Source organism: Talpa europaea, assembly GCF_964194135.1.
Source record: "Talpa europaea genome assembly, chromosome: 11".
Classification (NCBI taxonomy): Eukaryota; Metazoa; Chordata; class Mammalia; order Eulipotyphla; family Talpidae; genus Talpa; species Talpa europaea.
The window spans coordinates 31,205,042-31,225,296 of record NC_140078.1 but is presented as its reverse complement, the minus strand read 5'-3'; the positions used below and the strand labels follow the sequence as shown (position 1 = coordinate 31,225,296).

The 20,255-nt window shown below is 35.7% G+C and overlaps 1 protein-coding gene across 4 annotated transcripts in view; it reads right to left on the bottom strand.

Annotated features, from left to right (window-relative positions):
• The window catches only part of MACROD2 (mono-ADP ribosylhydrolase 2), a gene marked incomplete at both ends in the record, with an annotated part of 1,814,301 nt that overhangs the window by 1,144,661 nt on the left and 649,385 nt on the right, over positions 1-20,255 (bottom strand). The window lies entirely within an intron of this gene.

The following is a 20,255-nucleotide window of genomic DNA, read 5'->3' as shown; positions in this document are numbered from 1 at the left end:
AAAGACATCTTTACAGACACATCACCCAAAGCAGTGATAGTGAAGGCAAAGATAAACAGCTGGGACTACATCAAATTAAAGAGCTTCTGCACAGCAAAAGAGACAATAACAAAAACAAAGAGAAACCCCACCGACTGGGAGAACATTTTTGCACACAACACTAACGATAAAGGACTGATCACAAAAATCTACAAAGAGTTGATGAGACTCAACAAAAACAAAGAAAATAATCCAGTCAAAAAATGGGCAGAAGATCTAAAAAGAAACTTCTCTGAAGAAGAAATGCAAATGGCCAACAGGCATATGAAAAAATGTTCAACATCACTTGCAATCAGGGAACTGCAAATCAAAACTACAATGAGATACCATCTCACACCAGTGAGAATGGCCCATATTAAAAAAACTTGCAACAACAAATGTTGGCGAGGTTGTGGAGAAAAAGGAACTCTCCTGAACTGCTGGTGGGAGTGCAAACTGGTCCAACCACTATGGAGAGTTGTGTGGAGATTTCTTGAACTACTAAAGATAGAGCTTCCATATGATCCAGCAATTCCACTCCTAGGTATTTACCCAAATGACACAGAAACAGTAATTCCAGAGGGCACCTGCACCCCTATGTTTATAGCAGCACTATTTCCAATAGTTAAACTTTAGAAACAACCTAAATGCCCAAAAATAGATGACTGGATCAAGAAGATGTGGTATATATACACAATGGAATATTACTCAGCAACCAAAAAAGATAAACACATGCAGTTTGCAGCAATATGGATGGAGCTAGAAGGGATCATGCTCAGGGAAATAAGCCAGAAAGAAAAAGAAAAATACTGGACGGTCTCACCCATAGCAGGAATTTAGAAAACCTAAATAAGAGACCAGGAAAAAGACTAATCCAAACAAAATAAAAATCAAAATCAACAAGCAACTATAAACCAGAGACACACAGAGGGGGCGGCGAGGGAGGGTAAAGGAAGGACTAGAGTTAAAATAAGGGGGGTGCAATTGTATGGGGAATATAACCAAAATGAAAATGCATACATTGTGCAAAGATGAAAAAAGATGTAAGAATTATATAAAATAAAATATTTAAATTAAAAAATAAATAAAAGAGAAGGAAGAATAAATAACAATAAAAAAGAATGTGCTGATCATGATCCAAATTTGACAACTTTTCTTATGTAGGATATTAGGATAATAACCCAACTTCTCTGAATCTCGGTTTCTTCATCTGTAAAAAGAGGATAATGATACCTATTTCACAGGATTAAGGAGAAGGTTAAATGAGATATTCTAATTGCTTTATACAGAATCTGGACCACAGCAAGTAATAAAACTGCATATGCTATCATCTTTATTGCATTTGTTAAAATATGGGAAATGAATATAAGTGTACAATATAATGATCTAATGAATATTGACTAATAATTGACATATAAGTAAAAGGTCTAAAATGGATAAATGTAAGAAGGATAGAAAGAATACAGAACTATTGTGATAAGAAAACTTTAAAAACCTATTATTTGACAACATATTAAACATTCTACCTATCTATTAAGGAGAATTTGGTGAATGGGATTTTATTTTTATATACTGGGTTATGTAAAGTTCAAAGTTAAATTCTATTGAATAATGGATAGTAAGACCATTGTGACCTGCTAACTAAATGCCTAATGATAGGTTAGAAGAGGACCTAGAAATTAAAACAAAAATCCAAAGAGTCCTTTGCCATTTCTCAACAGAAATCAGAAGAATACAAAAGTGATCTTATTACCATGGCTGTGTAATCAGATGAAGGCCAATACAAACATTGCAATTACTTTCTAGAAGATAAAGAATGCACAATTCATCTATGAAGGGAGAAAAATTCTGAACTTTAACACATGGAAAGTATGAGCTAGTACTGAGAATGGGAAATTAAATGACCATGATCCTGATTTATGAAGAGAAATAAACTGTCATGTACATGCCGTGAGCAGCATATTGTTTAATATATACACTGAGGTTGGAATAAAGACATGTGATGATGACATTTAGTAGAACAATTCTGACAATTTTTTTACTCATAATCTTGTAAATTTCAATGCTGATTCTTATACATTTCTAGTACATGCTGGAAACAGAGTCATCCCTATCTGATTTAATCATCTAACTTTATTTTGCTTAATTTTACAAATCTGTAAGTTTATAATAACATTGAAAAACAAAATCAAATTACATGATGTAGTAAAAAGAAGACTCTACCATGATTTGGGAGTTTCCATCCATCTATAACTTCTCTCTAACCTGATGTTCTTTTTGAGTTTCAATCATTAAATGAGGTGCTTAGATTACATAGTCATGAAGATACTTTCTAACACAACTCTCATTCAAGAACTGATTCTAGACAATCCAAAGAATCGGAACTCTTTCCTTACTGGGACTATTAATTCATACCACTTTACCTTGAGCTTCATAATAAAGCTCTGAATGACATAGTCAAGAGAACAAACTCCTAAGTAAAATTACTTAAATCATGAAAAGCAACATAATTTAATGACTTTAATGTGATTCCAGGAAGACCTGTCTGTACTAATATTATTTCACTCAAATTCCATAAATTCCACATTTTGCTAAGCTGTTTGAATATCTCCTTAGTGAAGATCTATGGACTGCTTAAGGACCCTGTACAGACAAGTTCATTGGGTGTGAGGAAATGAGTTAGAAAATTAAAACAGCATGGAAAAGAGATGGATACAGAGAAGGAAGTGGGAGAATAACAGACAGTTGTCTAGGCTTGGCAAGACTTCCTGAGATAGCAGAATATGAAAGAACCAAATGGCTATGCCTACCAAAGAGAGCAGAATAATAGAGATTTAAAGAGCATTTGTAATACCTATTAAATAATCTTTCAATATATTTTGCTTGCTTTTATTGCCAAAATCCACTGCTATTCTTTTGTGTCTCATTGGGAACACGAGGCAATAAACAATCAGATAAAGCTAGATTTGAAAATAGCTCTATCATCTGCAAACTTTTTGATTTTGCAACATTAGTAAGCATCACTGGGACTGATCTGTGGGAAACAGGATTTTAAAAATACACAGTGGAAAGGGTCTGAAGATTAAAGTGGGAAAGTTGTATGTGGGACCTTCAACAGTACAAACTCCGTCCTTTACTGAAACCTTTGCTTTTTCCTGCTGGCTTGTGGTATTAGTATGACTTTTTCAAAGATACCGAGGTTTGTGAATGGTTCAAATTAACATAGATATCATATTTATAACCCATTTTTCTCCTCATTGTCAAAACTGGAGGACACCTGATAATTCAAAACTGCTCTTGGTATGGGAAGATGTTAGTATGAAAACGCACACATTCCTTATACTAGCTGTCAGACACTTCTACAATTTCAAACAAGTTTTTGTACTTAACCTTCTATGTTTCAGCAGTATATTACTAAATTTCATGCCTGAATTTACTAGTTACCTAATAAATAAGTTTTTCTTTTTTGTTCTCTGGCGCCACACTAGCCCATATTTTTGTTATCTAATATGTATCCTTTTACTTGTGTGGTCTCTATGAACCAAGCTGCTTTTCAACTCGTTTCACTTTCCAAGAAAACATTAGAAAAATAAATCCACAGCTGTTAAGGACTACCATCAAAATATACCAAACCATAAGACAAAGAAGAAATGCCTGGTGCTAACAGCTCTCCAGCCTCTCAAACATGTCATAGGGCATGCCTCACTCTCAGCTATCTTTATGAGATCTACTGCCCAAAGGACCAGCCCTTAATACAGTTATATCCTGCTAGGTTGGATGCTTTAAAAATTATTCACAGTACAGAAAGAATAATCCTTAATAATCAACACTCAAAATAATCCAGTGTATTGCTAGTAAATTCATACGCAGTTTTTTTTTAAATGCTAAGCATACTGCAGAGTTTACAACCTAGTAATTTGAAACCTAGGTATATATCCAAGATTGTATCCATTCGAACACTAAAAAGCATGCACATGACTATACAATTTCTATTCATAATTTTACAAAACTGGGAACCTCCCATAGTAGAAATAACTCTCAACTACCTATTAATAAGAAAGTGGATACATAGTGGCATATTCACACAACAGATTAAATAGCATTTTTTTTTAATAAAAAACCATCTCCACATGCAACACATTGATGAAAGTCATAGACAATGTTGGCTGAAGGAATCAGTATATAAACATATAAAAACAATACCCTTTACTTCTACAAATTTTAAAAACAGACAAGTAATGTGTTAGTTCAGGATGTACTCCCTTGGGTATGAGAGATGGGTGGGACTTAAAGACTAGAGGAAATGTTTCTCTGTTGGGTGCTGGTAACAAAAAGGTTTGGTTGATAAAATTTCATAAAGCTCTGTGCATTTTAAAACTGCATGTGATTATAAAAATGTGTGCATATTCCTGAAAAGATCTTGTAAAAAGCAAGGAAATAATATTCAAATGGCAGTAGGGAAAGATCTAATGGGTTCATCAAATCAGCATGGCCAGAAGTTCTGCAATAGAGTGAATATCTGTGTCCCCTCAGACTCTAATCAATCCTCAATCCACCTTCAATTATTGGAGGTGGGATTATAGGGAGGGTAATTACACCATGAAGGTAGATAAAAAGGATTAGTAACGTTATAAGCATCACTAAAGAACATTATTGTTCCTTCCACCATATGTAATTAATATTAATAACCATAGTCTCATTTGTAATCAATATTTAATTATTAATATTATCAATGACATACAAGTATGTATTATTGCTACTCTCTTTTATGGTTTAGAACTATGTTGAGGCTCCTTTAATAAACATGACTTCATTCATTGGCACCATAAGCAAATACCCTAATAAGAAAACACTGTAATATCTGTTTTACAGGTTTGGTAACTGAGGTTCAACATGCTAAATAACTCATCTCAATTTGTTAGAAGACCCAAAGTATGGGTTATCACCTATGCTGCTGACCTGTGATCCTCTTGAGTACAGACTGTGGATTTATGTGACTCATTTTTTTTAAAAGCAAGAAACAAAATAGTCATCACTATTCATTATACCATATTCACCCTTGCTCCTACAACCCATCCATTCATCTCTGGTAACCTCAGTTCAGTTTTCAGTGCCTACTAGTTTATTTTGTTTTGCCTGTTCACTCACTAAGTTTCCTTATACATATAAGAGAAATCATCTAACATTTGTCATTATCTGACTGATTTCACTTCACATAATCCCTTTAAGCTCCTTCCATTTTGCTACAAAAGAAACAATTTTATCTTTCCTCATAGTTGAACAGCATGCCAGTGTGTACATATATCTCAACTTCATGATCCAACCAGCTATATCATTAGATACTTATGTTACCTCCATATCTTAACTATTGTAAGTAATGCTGCAATAAACATTGTGAGCATATAATTCTTTAAATTGAGGATTCTGTATTCTTCAGCTACATACCCAGAAGTGGGATTGCTGGATCACATGGTAGTTCTATTTTTAATTCTATTTTAGTTTTTTTGAGCCACTTTCCAAACTCACAGAACCAATTTACATTCCCACCAACAGTGTATAATGGCTTCTCTTTCAGGAAATCCTCTTCCCATTACTCCGTGAGATGAAAATGGTTGCTCCTCTGCCTTTCCTTTCTATTTTTTGGTTCAGGATCATTCAGCTTGTGTCCTTCAGCCAGTTTGTGAAATACCGACTGTTTAGCAGTCATGGTAATATCCAGTTCTCTCCCCCACACACATGTGGTTCATTTCCACTGAACCCAACAAGGCTGCCAGGCTGGCTGGACTCCAGGGACTCACTGTGACTACATTTTGCCTATTAGAATTATCAAAGTGATTACAAAAGTAACCCAAACTCCTACTCACTTTTAGAATTTTCAAGGGTTTATATGAGGTCAGACATTTTCAGAAATTCCACAGAAGACCCATTTTTTTTTCCTTATAGACCCACATAAAATTAGTTGGTGGAGTCAACATCAGCAAGTTGGTGGAGTTTTTGTGTAGTGAAAAGGAAGAATCTACATTGCTTACATGAATTATCTTTCAAGACAAATAAACGTCTGTTTATATTCCAGCTAAGTCACTTACTAAATAAGCCCCAGTTTCTTTATCCAATCAATGTGGAAAATAACTGCATCAGAGAATTATTATAAATATAAGTGAGATATTAGGAGAGTACTTAGTTCAATGTCTGTCATGAGCTATGCTTTTCCATAAGTGGTGAATACATACACATAAATACACATGCATAATTTATTTTTTAAAGATTTATTTATACAAGAACTGGGGTACAGGGCCTCCCAGGTGGCGCAGGTGGTTGAGTGCAGTGCTGTGAAAATGTCCACAGCTCTGCAGTCCTGGTTCGAGTCCCAGCTGGCCAGGGAGATACCCACATGGTGCGGCAGACCTCTCCTGCCTTGCTGCTGCTCCCCACAGCAGTGTCTTTGGTCCATCTGCGTGTTCTGCTCCCTGTTCTGTCTCTGGTGAATCCTTTCACCCTCCTGCACCTCTGGCCTATACCCAGTTCTTTTTTTTAAGATTTATTTTTATTTATACAAGAACTAGGTTTCTTTTTTTAACATTTATTTTTATTGATACAAAACTGGGATTTTTTAAAGATTTACTTTTATTTATAGAAGAACTGGGGTTCCTTTTTTAAGATTTATTTTTATTTATACAAGAGCTAGGGTATAGGCCAGAGGCAAGGGAGGGTGAGAGGATTCACCAGAGACAGACCGAGGAGCAGAACAGGCAGATGGACTGAAGACATTGCTGAGGGGAGCAGCGGGTGAGGCAGGAGAGGTCTGCCACACCATGTGGGTATCCCTGGCTGGCCAGAATCAAACCTGCACTGCAGAGGCTGTGGACAGCTTCACAGTGCTGCGCTCAACCACCAGCACTACCGGCGAGACCCACGTGCATAATTTATTTATGCATGCTTTATAGTAATATCATGCATTATATAAACATCTGCAAAAACTCACAGAATCAAAGATTTGTGATTCCTTAGTCTTCTAATAGCTACTAGCAAACTCTGCTTTTGATAAGACTTTGATCATGATAACAGTTTTCTAAAACAGCTGGTAACTACAAAAAAAAAAAATAAACAGCAATATAATAAAACTACAAAGCAGCAAAATAGGTTTTTCAGATATTCACGTGTCTAAATTCTAAGGAGTCAAAAAGTGTGAAATCTGTCTAGCACTATGTATTTTCAGGCTACTCACTCAAATGATAACTTTTACCACGTGTATCTCTTGACTTACATTCTACAGTACTCATTTATAGACTACATGAATACTTGAAGGTTAATAAAATCTTATTAACAGTCTCTAAGCTCACATGTAATAAAGACCTTTAATCCATTGTTTTATTTTCTCCTTAAAGACTACAAGAATTGTGCAGCCTTCCTTTACATTTTACATGACCTCTCAAGGAACTGAAAAGGGAATGTTCAGATGGAAATTAACTACAATCACAGCTATGCTGGGGAAGCTAATTCAGAGCAGAATTCAAGATGACTCTGTTCCCTTACTCACTAGTATTTAATGATTCCACTTCCTCATTACAGTTCTCTTGCCCCAGTAGAGAGAAAATAATTAGACCTTGAACAGGGCAATTAAAAAGCAGCTATCCTGAGCTCTGACACTTCTAGCAGAGTAGCAGATTATTAAGGAATACCGTCACTCTGTTGACAAATTTTTAGAAGGTTATATAGAGCACTGCTGAGGAAAAAAAAATATTATTGACAAGTATGACCTGAGAGTTTAGATGTTCTATGTTCAGGTTCCTAAAAAGCACAAAGCTTTTTAAGACTGCCATATTTTCTTTAAGTCAGGCACAAATAACCTATTTCCAAGGTCTTTAAAAGTTAATCTTCCATCACAAAAAACCCCGAATAGCCAAAGCTCTCCTGAAAAAAAAAGAAGGGAATGGAGGCATCAGACTCCCAGACTTCAAACTATACTACAAAGCCATAATCATCAAAACTGCATGGTATTGGAACAAGAACAGACATACAGACCAATGGAATCGAATAGAAAATCCAGAAATAAACCCACAGATTTATGGTCAACTAATCTTTGACAAAGGAGCAAAGACTATGCATTGGAGCAAAGAAAGTTTGTTCAATAAATGGTGCTGGGAAAACTGGGTCGCTACATGCAAAAGAATGAAGCTTGACCACCACCTCACACCATACACAAAAATCAACTCAAAATGGATTAAAGAACTAGACATAAGACCTGAAACCATAAAATATATAGAAGGAAATATAGGCGAAACACTACGTGATTTGCACATCAAAGACATCTTTACAGACACATCACCCAAAGCAGTGATAGTGAAGGCAAAGATAAACAGCTGGGACTATATCAAATTAAAGAGCTTTTGCACAGCAAAAGAGACAATAACAAAAACAAAGAGAAACCCCACCAACTGGGAGAACATTTTTGCACCCAACACTAATGATAAAGGACTGATCACAAAAATCTGCAAAGAGCTGATGAGACTCAACAACAACAAAGAAAATAATCCAGTCAAAAAATGGGCAGAAGAGCTTAAAAGAAACTTCTCTGAAGAGGAAATGCAAATGGCCAACAGGCATATGAAAAAATGTTCAACATCACTTGTCATCAGGGAAATGCAAATCAAAACTACCATGAGATACCATCTTACACCAGTGAGAATGGCACACATTAAAAAAACTAGCAACAACAAATGATGGCGAGGGTGTGGAGAAAAAGGAACTCTTCTGCACTGTTGGTGGGAGTGCAAACTGGTCCAACCACTGTGGAAAGCTGTGTGGAGATTTCTGGACCTACTAAACATAGAGCTTCCATATGACCCAGCAATTCCACTCCTAGGTATTTACCCAAAGGACACAGAAACATCAATTCCAAAGAACACCTGCACCCCTATGTTTATAGCAGCACTGTTTACAATAGCTAAGCTTTGGAAACAACCCAAATGCCCAAAAATAGATGACTGGATCAAGAAGATGTGGTACATATATACCATGGAATATTACTCAGCATTCAAAAAAGATAAACACATGCAATTTGCTGCAACATGGATGGCGCTGGAAGGGATCATGCTCAGCGAAATAAGCCAAAAAGAAAAAGAAAAATACCGGATGGTCTCACTCATAGCAGGAATCTAGAAAACTTAAATAAGGGACCAGGAAAATGAATAACTATAAGAAAGTGAAAATCAAAATCAACAAAAAACTATGAACCAGAGACACTTTTAGGGGGGCGGGGGCGGGAGGGGAGGGATTGGGGTCAGAATGGGGGGCTGCAATTGTATGGGGAATATAACAATAAAATTTATAAAAAAAAAAAAAATAAAAAAAATAAATTCAGCAAAAAAAAAAAAAAAAAGTTCATCTTCCATGATAAGGTTAATTACAATAAACAAAACTATAATCTTGAGTAAAAACACCAGTAACAAATAACTTTATGTTGTGAAGATAATGCATAAGAGTCCATAAAATGTCACTTATTGAACTCCATGTTTCATTTAGAAAAGAAAATAAATATGCTAACAGTTATTTGGTTTCTTATTGATACATATTAAGAAAACACATTAGGATGTTTGGCACAGAAGAAGAAAGTAGAGCTATATCACATAATGCACATAGCAACCATTGTTAAATAACCAGTGTTATTTAAGACACCAGGTTTGAAGTATTTTTTATGGAAATTATACCAAATTAATACAGGTACCAAACTTAATGAATTTAAGTATACATTTGAGATGTTACTATTTGAACCTACACTTTGGTGAATTTCTTTATAAGACAACATTCACTTGAAGCATGTTGTAAATATTTACTATTGCTCAAATTCAGTTTTCTATGGGATAGTTCACTGTCTTCTGCTATCTAAACTGCTAACAAAAAGGCACATGTGCTAAGAAACCAGATCCTGCTAATAGTGAGTAAATCATGATGGAACAGGATAGCCCCAGCCACAGTCCAGCCTTCAAATGCCTGCAGCTAATCCGTTGCACAGAAATATATAACTAGTATGTCTATGTTATACTCATTTGCCCTTTCTATTAAGAGAAACCTCTTTATTATTCAGGCGACAGTCTTTAGTGGTTAAAATACACTTCCAGCTCTGTGCACTTAGAATTGGCCTTGTAGCACAATTGTGTCAACAAACTGTAAACAAATTTGCAGAGGATGTCTAGAACATTTTGTTTTTCTGCTCAATGTGCTTTATTTCATCCCACTTTGAATGTCCATGTATGACTGAAGCTGCAACCACCATTGTACCACTAAAAGAGAAATGTCGAAGGGATCATATTGACCTTTGCCCTGATTTCATTGTGCTACCAAAGTAAAAAATGTGCAAATGCCTGCCTTTGGACTTGCTATATGAAGAAAAAAATATGTTTAATTCATTTTTTAGTCAGATTTTCTGTTAAACAGTAACTTAAATGTAATCTTTCCTGATAAAAAATTCTCCATTTTATGTGATATTGGGAGTGCTGATATAACTTCTTTGTTTTTATTCTCAGAAAATATTATTAATTCTTGTCATGAAAAGTATTATTTGTTAATTTTTAAAAATCTTTAGAACCAGAGAGGGTTTTTGTATATTTTCTCTACCCATATTAATACTGTGGGTAAAAGGGAAGAAGTAAAAATAAAAGGGATAAAAGGAAAAAAGAATGGGCAAATAAAGTGTCCAAGATAAAAAGACACACATACATGGAAAAGAAAATATGATGAAGGGAAAAATACATTTTTAAGTCTGTGGAAATTGGTGTATCATTAAAAGAATTTGAACATTAAAGTACAAAATCATCCATTGCCTTCTTTTGGATATCAAATAGTTTTTAAATATCATATACAAGGAGTTTTTTGTGCTCATTATGTTTCTTTTCCTAGTGGATGAACTTTGACATTAGCAATGAAAGCTTAAATTTGAGATGCTTTTGATAACTATCTTTCCTGAAAACAAGATGTGCAATATTAGTGAACTGAACCTTTGATAACATATGCTCTAGTTATTGTATAGGTTACATCACAACAACAACAGAAATAAACTGTTGACTCTACACAGATAAAATGGAGGGAAGGAAATATTCCAAAGTAAACAAATATTGAATTGGTTGAACAAAGAAGTTTTTATTTTTAACATTTATACAAAGTCTATCAAACAAGTACCAAAAAAGAGAAGAAATTAGAAATTCAATTTCTAAAATCTTTTTATTTGCAAAAGTATAGTCCTTTGGAATTCAAGAAAAGTTTAAAAATATTACTGACTTTATACTTTCAGGGAAAATAATCTGATATGTGTTTGAAGTTTTATTTCAAATAGGTGTTTTATTAATTAATCTCAGCTTGGGTAAATATGAAAATATAGTGAAGCATATATGTGTGTGTATATATCTATGTCTATGTATGAATGTATGTGTGTGTGTGTTTGTGTGTGTATAGCTTCCAAAGAAAGACCTTCCTTCCCTGAGTTTGTTTCTTTCTCTGCAAAATGGGAAAAATAATGATACTTCTTAAGGCATTGTGAGAATTAGGTAAATAAAACCATGTAAAACATGTAAATAGTCCTGGAACATGGTCATCAACTAGTGCAAATGTCTAGGAGCAAATATAACCTATAATTGTTTCAAAAGTGAATGGAAAAATTAGGGTGAAAATATAGTGCAAAATTATGAATCTGTAAGTAATATTTGAATCAGGCTAAGCACATACAGTCTAACCCAAATCAGGATAAACCAACTACAGTCAATTTCCACCACCTCCCTCTCCTGTAGTCCCTTATTTGAAGATTTGCATTTCATTTAAAATAGTTTTACAAGCATTCAATGATACAAATGAATGCTCACAATAGACTAATACAAAATATAGTAACAAATACACAAAGAAAAAATAAATGTTACTTACATTTCTACTATCAGAGATAAATACTGTCAACTTGGTGTGTGTCCTTTTAAGCCATCTTCTATACACTTTTAACAAACCAAGTAGATAACACACATTTTATACCAAAATCAGATCATATTAGTTACGCTGATTATAATATGATTATTTGTTTAGAATTATATGAACTGTTTTTCATGTCAATAAACAATTGTAGGGCATCACTTTCAATGGCACTTCTTATGAATTTTTCCAAATTTGCTAATACTGTATACTGAATATTGAATTAATTTCTAGCTTTTTTCTCTTATGAAAACTGTTGACTGTTTCTTGCAAAATATCTAATATTTTGCAAATGTTGTAATAAACTGTTTAGAAATAAAATATTTTTAATCTTTTGACACATGGTACAGTTATACTTTGACAATGCTGATTAATGTGTTCCCATGCTTACAATGGACCTCGATAGCCGATAAGATCAGACTTAGGACCAGGAATATATGAGAGTATGGCTAGTTCAAAATGGTGGGGGGGGGATTATTTTATAGCAGATAAATCAATTTGAATAACTTTTAGTATTTTCTCTCTGATGCAAAATGAATTACTTGATTTTTATAGTGCAGGCCAGCAACTAAAAAAAGAGTTAAAACTGAAAGCTTGCTTGACAGATATTTAAAGAAGGATGTATCATTGTTCTGTTGAAAGCAAGAAAATTGTATGAATAATTCATTCCTACCCTAAACAACAACAAAAATGTTTTTACACTTTCAAATAGGTGTTAAAATAGGAACTGTTTTGCCAAAGGTAAATAAGTGGAGTGTAAATTTCTCTTCCCGCGGAAACAGAAAAGGTTTTTCATCACAGCTGGATAAGGAAATAAGATGTACCAAAAGAAAGTAATGTACAAGAATGACCTCTTTGCACTAAGCCACTCAAAGAAAACCATCTTACAATGAAGTTCCAATTAATATTTATGTAACATGAAGAATGACCACCCTGGGTCAGAATTTAACTTTATATACCCGCATTAAGCAGGAGGTTTTCTGACGTGTGAAATATTTATCTTAGTAAGCTCATCAATGGTTAGGTCTTAGAGGTACCACTTTCATATTCTGAAAGGCGATCATTTCTCAATTTCTAAAATGAGGTCAAAGGCCATATTACTAATAATAAAAAAGTAAGAAACAGCTTAATATTCAGTCTCCTGCTCCCGAACACAAATATCTCTTTATCCTTTTCTTGAATTCCAAAACCTAAAGGGACTAACTTCCTTCTTCCCTCAGTTTTGGGAAATAAGTTCATGTTACTCCTTATGGGATGCTGGTTAAAAAAATTACTATTACTGGCATTCTCTGACCTTGATGGTTGCTCACCCAGTAAGATAGGCTATCAAACAGTGGGGCAAGATATGTCTTTGGGTTCCATATGATCCACCCGAGATCAGAAAAAAATCAAACTATTATGGGATTCCTAAATTCATAGGAAACAGTCACATGCATCACCCATATAGGTACACACAGCAACCTCAGGAGGTAAGTCAGACAGATATGGTTATTTCAATATAACCAAAGTGGAAACAGAGGATCAGAATATTGAACAGAATCTAAAGGGTACAACAACAAATGGTGGAATCAATAGTCAAACCCATTCCTCTTTATATAGATCGCATTCAGGCAAGTTGAGAGTATCTTTCATCTGCCAAGATTTCTAACTAAGGGGCATTTAACTTCATCATTATATTTCTAAAGTTCCTCTCAATATTTCATTAACTTCAACTTAAAATTGTTTTAAAGGAAAAACACTAACTGGAAAAAAAATCAATCCTTTATGCTATGTTTGATTCTAACAATTCTTCCATGCTTACTCTGTTACAAAGTTAGTGGCTGTGCCAGTGACTTATTTAGCCAGTGGGAAATATTTAAGCATGATTTATAGTCCAGTTAAACTGGTATAATCACCATTGTTTATATACATGCTTGTAATAGTTAAGAATTATTTTGAGTATATGACAACAAAAAAGAAAAAAATATTTTAAAATTGATTTTTGTGTATTTATCTGGACTGATAAATGACTAAACACCATTGACTTTGAAAAATGTGTTCCTTGAAATGGTAGAACTATTCTATCCTATGTGGGGTCCATGAAACACAGTTTTTATGAATAGCTTTTCACCATATCAAACACAAGCACTTATTCTTTCTTGAAATATGCCTCAGCAATAATTTTCTGCAACTATTGTACAATTCTCCCAGTCTGCAGTGAAGTTTACAATATCCCTTGATGTCAAAGGACTTCTACCAATCTCTAATTACTCTCTGATCATCACTCTTTTTTGCTTTCTGGTACTGGCATTAAATTTGTCTTTTACCACAAAATGTTCACTTTATCAATACTCCTGGAACAATCACTTAGATCCTCCTTTTTTTCCCAACCAATAGTAGTCAAAACTGTTTATCAGAGCAAAGGTATAGACAGGAAGTCTAAGGCAGAGTAAATAAATAACTTAGTGGTCATTTTAAATAAAAGAAGCACAACATAAGGGATAGCCAGAGATACAACAGCTAAGAATATAGTTTATACTTATTCTACAGAATTAGCTGATTTCCCATGAGAAAAATCTATAATCACTGTACTCTTCAGTGTACACATATGCACACACATTTTACATATAAAAATATTTTCTGTGAAAAATAGCTCTGTAGTAGTATGTATGACAATACAGAATGAAAAGTTAGGTGTGAGATTTTGAATATCTTATAGGTTGGAAGGCCAGTGTAAGGGAAGGCAAAGTACTATGGAATGAGAGTTTCTTAAATCCAGGAGTTCTCTAGCTAGGTAGGTCATTTAACATCTGTGACCAGATGATTAAAGGTATTTTAACTGGGCTACACTAAAGGTTGGTAGGAGTCCACACAATACAGACTATATGACTATATGACTATACAGACTATATGAGGAATTATGGGTGTTCTCGTGTGGACTCAGAATTCCAACTAATTTCATTAAGAATAAGAGCTGTTGTATATATTATTTTTAAGATTTTGTTTGAATATAGGTTTTTAAGACTTTTTTGTATGTCAAAATAAAAAAAATTATCTGCAGGCTCTCTTCCAACTCCTAAAATTTTACTCCCTGAGGTCAACGATTCCATTCTCACCATCAAAAGCAATCCTGTCTGCCAGTTTCTGATGAACTGCTGATTTGGCTACATTTAAGGATGGAATGTTATGAACACGGTCATATAAGGTCAGTGGCCCCCAAAGTATCTGATGTTTCACATTTCAACAAAAAGTCAGGAAGAAAAAGAGTATGCCAATGATGTGTGTCTGTAGGAAAAACATGGCAGGCTAGAAATTGATAAGCCTGGAGGGAGAGAGAGTTTATGCCAGATCTAGTTCTTACAGCTCATCAGAGAAGGGTGGGGGTGGGGAGGAGAAAGAAGATAGAGAGAAATGGGTTTTTAATCAAAAACTTGTTAGAGAATGCACTACTTATTGAATCTTATCTTCTAAGTAGGGTTACTGTTTTTTAAAATGTACACATCCACATTTTTACTTGACCAGTATTCTTAAACTTGAGGAGAGCTGTATACACTGCTAAGTCTGAGGACTAAAACATTCATTAGGTATTAGAGCAGCATTCTGATGTTCCACTCACTACCACTGCTTTCATGGAACTCTCTTGGAAACTCAGCCAAGAAGGGCAATTATAGCTGGGCAAAGGTGAGATATTCCTGGGTTCCTTGGCTATTAAAAATTCTATCCTTATTGTGACTAAAATAGTTGAGAAAAAAATAGATTTTTAAAAGACAACAAGAATATTCAGGTTAGATCAAAATTATCATAATACTGAATCTTTCTTATACAGTTGGGCAGATTCCCTTATATCTCCTTTCTCTTCTGAGCTCAGCAATGATCAAGACTAGTTCTAGTAATTTAGGAGAGTACTTGCTGAGTATATTTCTCCTGGAATGTGTGGTAATAATCTCTTTTCACCCAGGTTCTAGAAACTAAGGGTAAATGAGGTCACACCATTAAAGAATCTGACAGTCCTCAGCAGAGTTCATAGGCCATACGGTGGGTGAGATTATTCCTTTCCATGACTTGTCAAAGTTTATTTCTGTCACATGGATCATTTATTAGTTAGGAATCTAGCAAGAAATAATCCACTTCAGATGGTACAGAGACTGGAATGAAGGGGCTCCTCAGATGGTGTGATTCGTTTTTAGGCAACCATAAAGATGCGTGAAGATATCAAAAGAAGAGTGAAATGAGGCAATAACTCTCACCATAAGACTGAAAGCACAGGGAGGAAGTGGTGCAATAGAGGCTTGTGAGTGTTGGTTCCCTAAAGAAGGGGCCACTGGACAAGAGTTGGAACCATGGGGAATACAACCTCTGGCAAAAATAAAATACAATGTCAGAGGGAGAAAAGGGAAATATACCGACCTTTATCCTCCCCATGCCTCTTATTTCCTACTCTTTGTAGCTAGGTTATTGTCAAATTGAAACCAGAACCTGCAGCACAAGGCATGGGGCAAGACCTGCTCTTTCATGCAGCTAAGCAGCAGGACATGTGACTTTGTCAGTACCAACCCCAGCAAGTACAGCTGGAGAGCTGGCCTGTGGAGAGAGACAGCTGAGAGCTCTACTGGCAACAGCAGTGGCATTTTTCCACCCTGCTGCTCCAACAGCCTGCATGTGCCACTATAAAAGCTGCAGCAGGCTGTGCCAGTTGCTTAATGGATAAGACATTGCCCTCCTAACAGCTCTAGCACCAGTGGCTTCAATCAGGTTCAAGCCCAGTTCAGTTCATTTTTCTGATCAAAAATCAAGAATTGGTGCTAAATGGTGCAATTGTTCACTTAGGATTGAAAACAGTCCAATCAGGCTTGTAGGGTAGGGGATCCTGAGAGAGGATATAGGCAGTCCTATAAGCTTAGAATTATGTTGCTGGCCTCTGAAGAAAGAAGCAGCAACCACCAACTGAATTCTAGGGAAAAAAGCAGGTGGATAGCAGCTGACCTCCAAAAAAAAAAAAAAAAAAAAAAGAAGAAGAAGAAGAGAAGAGAGGCTGAAGAGCTTCACAGAGACCTGGCCGCTACAGCTGTCTCAGAGCCTGCCTCTGACATCACCTAAAAGGCCCTAGCCGGTGTCTCAAAGAGCTGTTTGTTGTTAGTTCAGGCCAAAAATTCACAAAGAACTATTAACAATGGTGTCTTTGACACTGCATCCTAGTGACCAGTGGTGACTGGCACTCCTGGCCAGTCACTGCAGACAGGTGCTGAAAACTCTATATTCAGGGCACCTTTGGGAACTGTTAATACTGGTGTCTCTGACATCACCTCTTGGTGATCAATGGTGAGTGGCACTACTACTGGCCAGTCCATCCAGCACCATTGACAAGTGACCAGCACTGTGTCCAGGTCACCTGTGTGAGCTGTCCATTGCTTCTGACCATCTGGTACTGCCTTCTGCTCCTACTTTCTCCATTGCTCTCCACTCCAGCATTTGGTGCTATCCAACCCAACCTTCAGACAGTTGCTGTGCGCTTCTGCAGTGTCATCTCAGAGAAACCATCTGTGAGCCCCTCCAGCTGCCACTACATGTTAGATTCTGGCCTACTGCTTGCTGGTGTGCCACAAGCTCCAGATACTGATTGACAGGACAGCACCATCTTGAACAGTGATCCTTTCTTGGAGAATTCTGGACACTCTCAACACTATCTGGGGTGAGATAGCCAGCTACTTGTGACCTTCAGACTCTTTGTTTCTCCTGTTTGTTAAATAAACCCATTTGTTGTTGTTTCTTAAGTCTGAGTAGTCTGAAATTTAGTGCATAGGTGAGAACCCATAAACAGTGACTTGCCCTCTACCTTGGCACTGTCTTAGGTTTGCCATAGCACTGAAAGCTCCGTTTCAGCACTGACGTAGATCAAGTGACAAGGGAGTACCCAGATAATGCAGTCCAACATATAAGACTTTTGGGACAGAGATTAGGAGAGTAGATAGATCTGGGAATATGCATGGGAAGTGGGTGGGACAACTGGAAATACTCAGCATAGATCCTCAGCCTAAAAATAAAGGCACAATATGCACATAGGGGTTTTGTGAAGCCTGTTCACAGATACCAGGTTAAGCAATGTATTATTGACATTCAAGTCTCTATGTACCGCTCATATCCTTATCTTTCCCCATTGTCTGAGTTTAATAAATGCAACTATCAACTGGGCTTCTCCTCTCAGATATCCAATAGGTAACCCAAATGCAGAGTGCTCAAACCAGAAGCAATTATTTCCCTCTTTCCTTCAGGCCCTTCACACAGATTTTCTTTTTCTATTAACTTGAATCAACCTGGCAATGTAAGTCCAACTCTTCCTCCTTTGCTAGACTCTATGAATCTCATCACAGATTAAGTTGTTAATTCCACTTTCTAAGTGTTTCAGGAACATATCCTGCTATTGCCAACTGAATTTTCAACTCTTGGATGCAGACCTTTATCACCTCTGACTTGGACCACTGCCCTTTACATGCTGTCTCTAACTCTTCTTCACAGCAGTCTATTTTCTAAAAAGACAGAGCTATTTTTCTAAAAAAGATAATTGTATCATGCCATTCCCTTAATTACAGCACTTTATTCTGTTCCATTTAGTTTTAGAAATCAAAATCCATCCGAATTCAATTGCATACACACAAATTTATCTCCACTGATCCTTCATGACCCTTAAAGCCCTAGTCATACTATTTTTTTTTTTGCAAGTGATTTGAATACTTTTCTCCCAAATTCACCTTAATTTTCCTGGTGAGTTGCTATTATTTTTTTTGTAGAATTAATTTTCAAATTAATAACACAAATATCTACTGAATATCCCTTTTTCCTGCAACTTTATTAATTCCTTATAGTCCACATCCAGGATCATCATCTCTGGTCCTAATCTCATGCTATGAAGCCCATTTTTTTTCTCTTTCTCTGGACCCTGTTACTTTTATGTTCGCAATTGTAATCACATTTTCTACACTATTTTGTGTATGTGCCACTTGTAGGGCAGTTCCATAATGACACAGGCAATGTATCACCAAGGACTACTGTAGAGTTTACCTTCGGGAGGCAATTGAAGTAGGTTGGAAGATAAAGAGAATGTTCAATTCTATGTTCAAGAAATAAAATATATATATATCAGGGTAGGTGGTTTTGGGTGTGTGTGTGTGTAGGTGTGTATATGTGCATTTTATTTTTTTTTTTGGCATCCTTTTGAATTAGTGTTAGTAGCTCTTCTCTGTCTCAAAGGATTAGAGTAAGAAAAAAGTATCTGATACTCAATGATGACACACCACAACCCTATTCATAAGTGAGTTTTCTACTCCTTGTGCAGATACTTCAGAGGAGATAAGTTTAAGAGGAGGGACTCCTCACATGCTATATCATATCATGACTTTAAATGAAGGATTATGCTTAAAATGCTACATAGTCCTAGAAAGGCAAAAGAAGGGAATGTCTATCCCTTTAAGGCAGTAGATTCCTTGCAGAGCTAAGATATGTTGCAGCAATCAGGTGAGCAGCCCATCAGCAAAAGGTAGCTCAAACTGGCTGAGGACCCAAAAGGGAGAGAGCAGACCTAGTGCTGCATTCACCAGCAGAGACCATAGACAAAAATTTCACATAATGTGGAAAGATGAGAGATTTGGGTGAATGTAGAGGTGATTTAAGTTGAGGCAATTTACCAGTAAGAAGATGCCTAAGTATTTGGTGATTTGTCTTTTTTTGTGGACAAACCTTCCTAGTAATCTGAGTGATTACAAATAGAAAAAGAAGGGACATAGATTTGTGTCTGGAGAGTATACTTTGGCCCATGAATTTTTCAGGATAAGCTCTTTCCACAATTCTGCCCAGTGGAAACTTCTTTTCAGATTGGTGGCCTTAAAAAAGCTGTCAAAGAAAAAGAACCCCAGGAGAGGGACCCAAGGAATAAAGAACAAGTGTCAGGATTTAGCATTTTTAGAATTGCTCTGGCATGCAAATGAGCTGAAATAGCTCTATCATAATGAGGATCTTGAAAATTAAAAAAAAAAATTAAGGACGAAGTACTTTGGGTGAAGGAGGAGTAAATATAAATATAAAATTTCTGAGTGTTTACCAAAAATGGAACATATTCACCAATAAGAATATGATGCTGGGAATTACATGAAAAAGTTGTCATGAATTTTACCTGATAAATAGATATGACTCAACTGTTAATAATATACGGCAATGGAAATGTTTCAATAGATTTCATAAAAAAATAAAGTCAACCTTTTGCAAATATTTTTGGGAATTTACTCACTAATGGTTTTTGAAGTTAGGTAAGATAATTT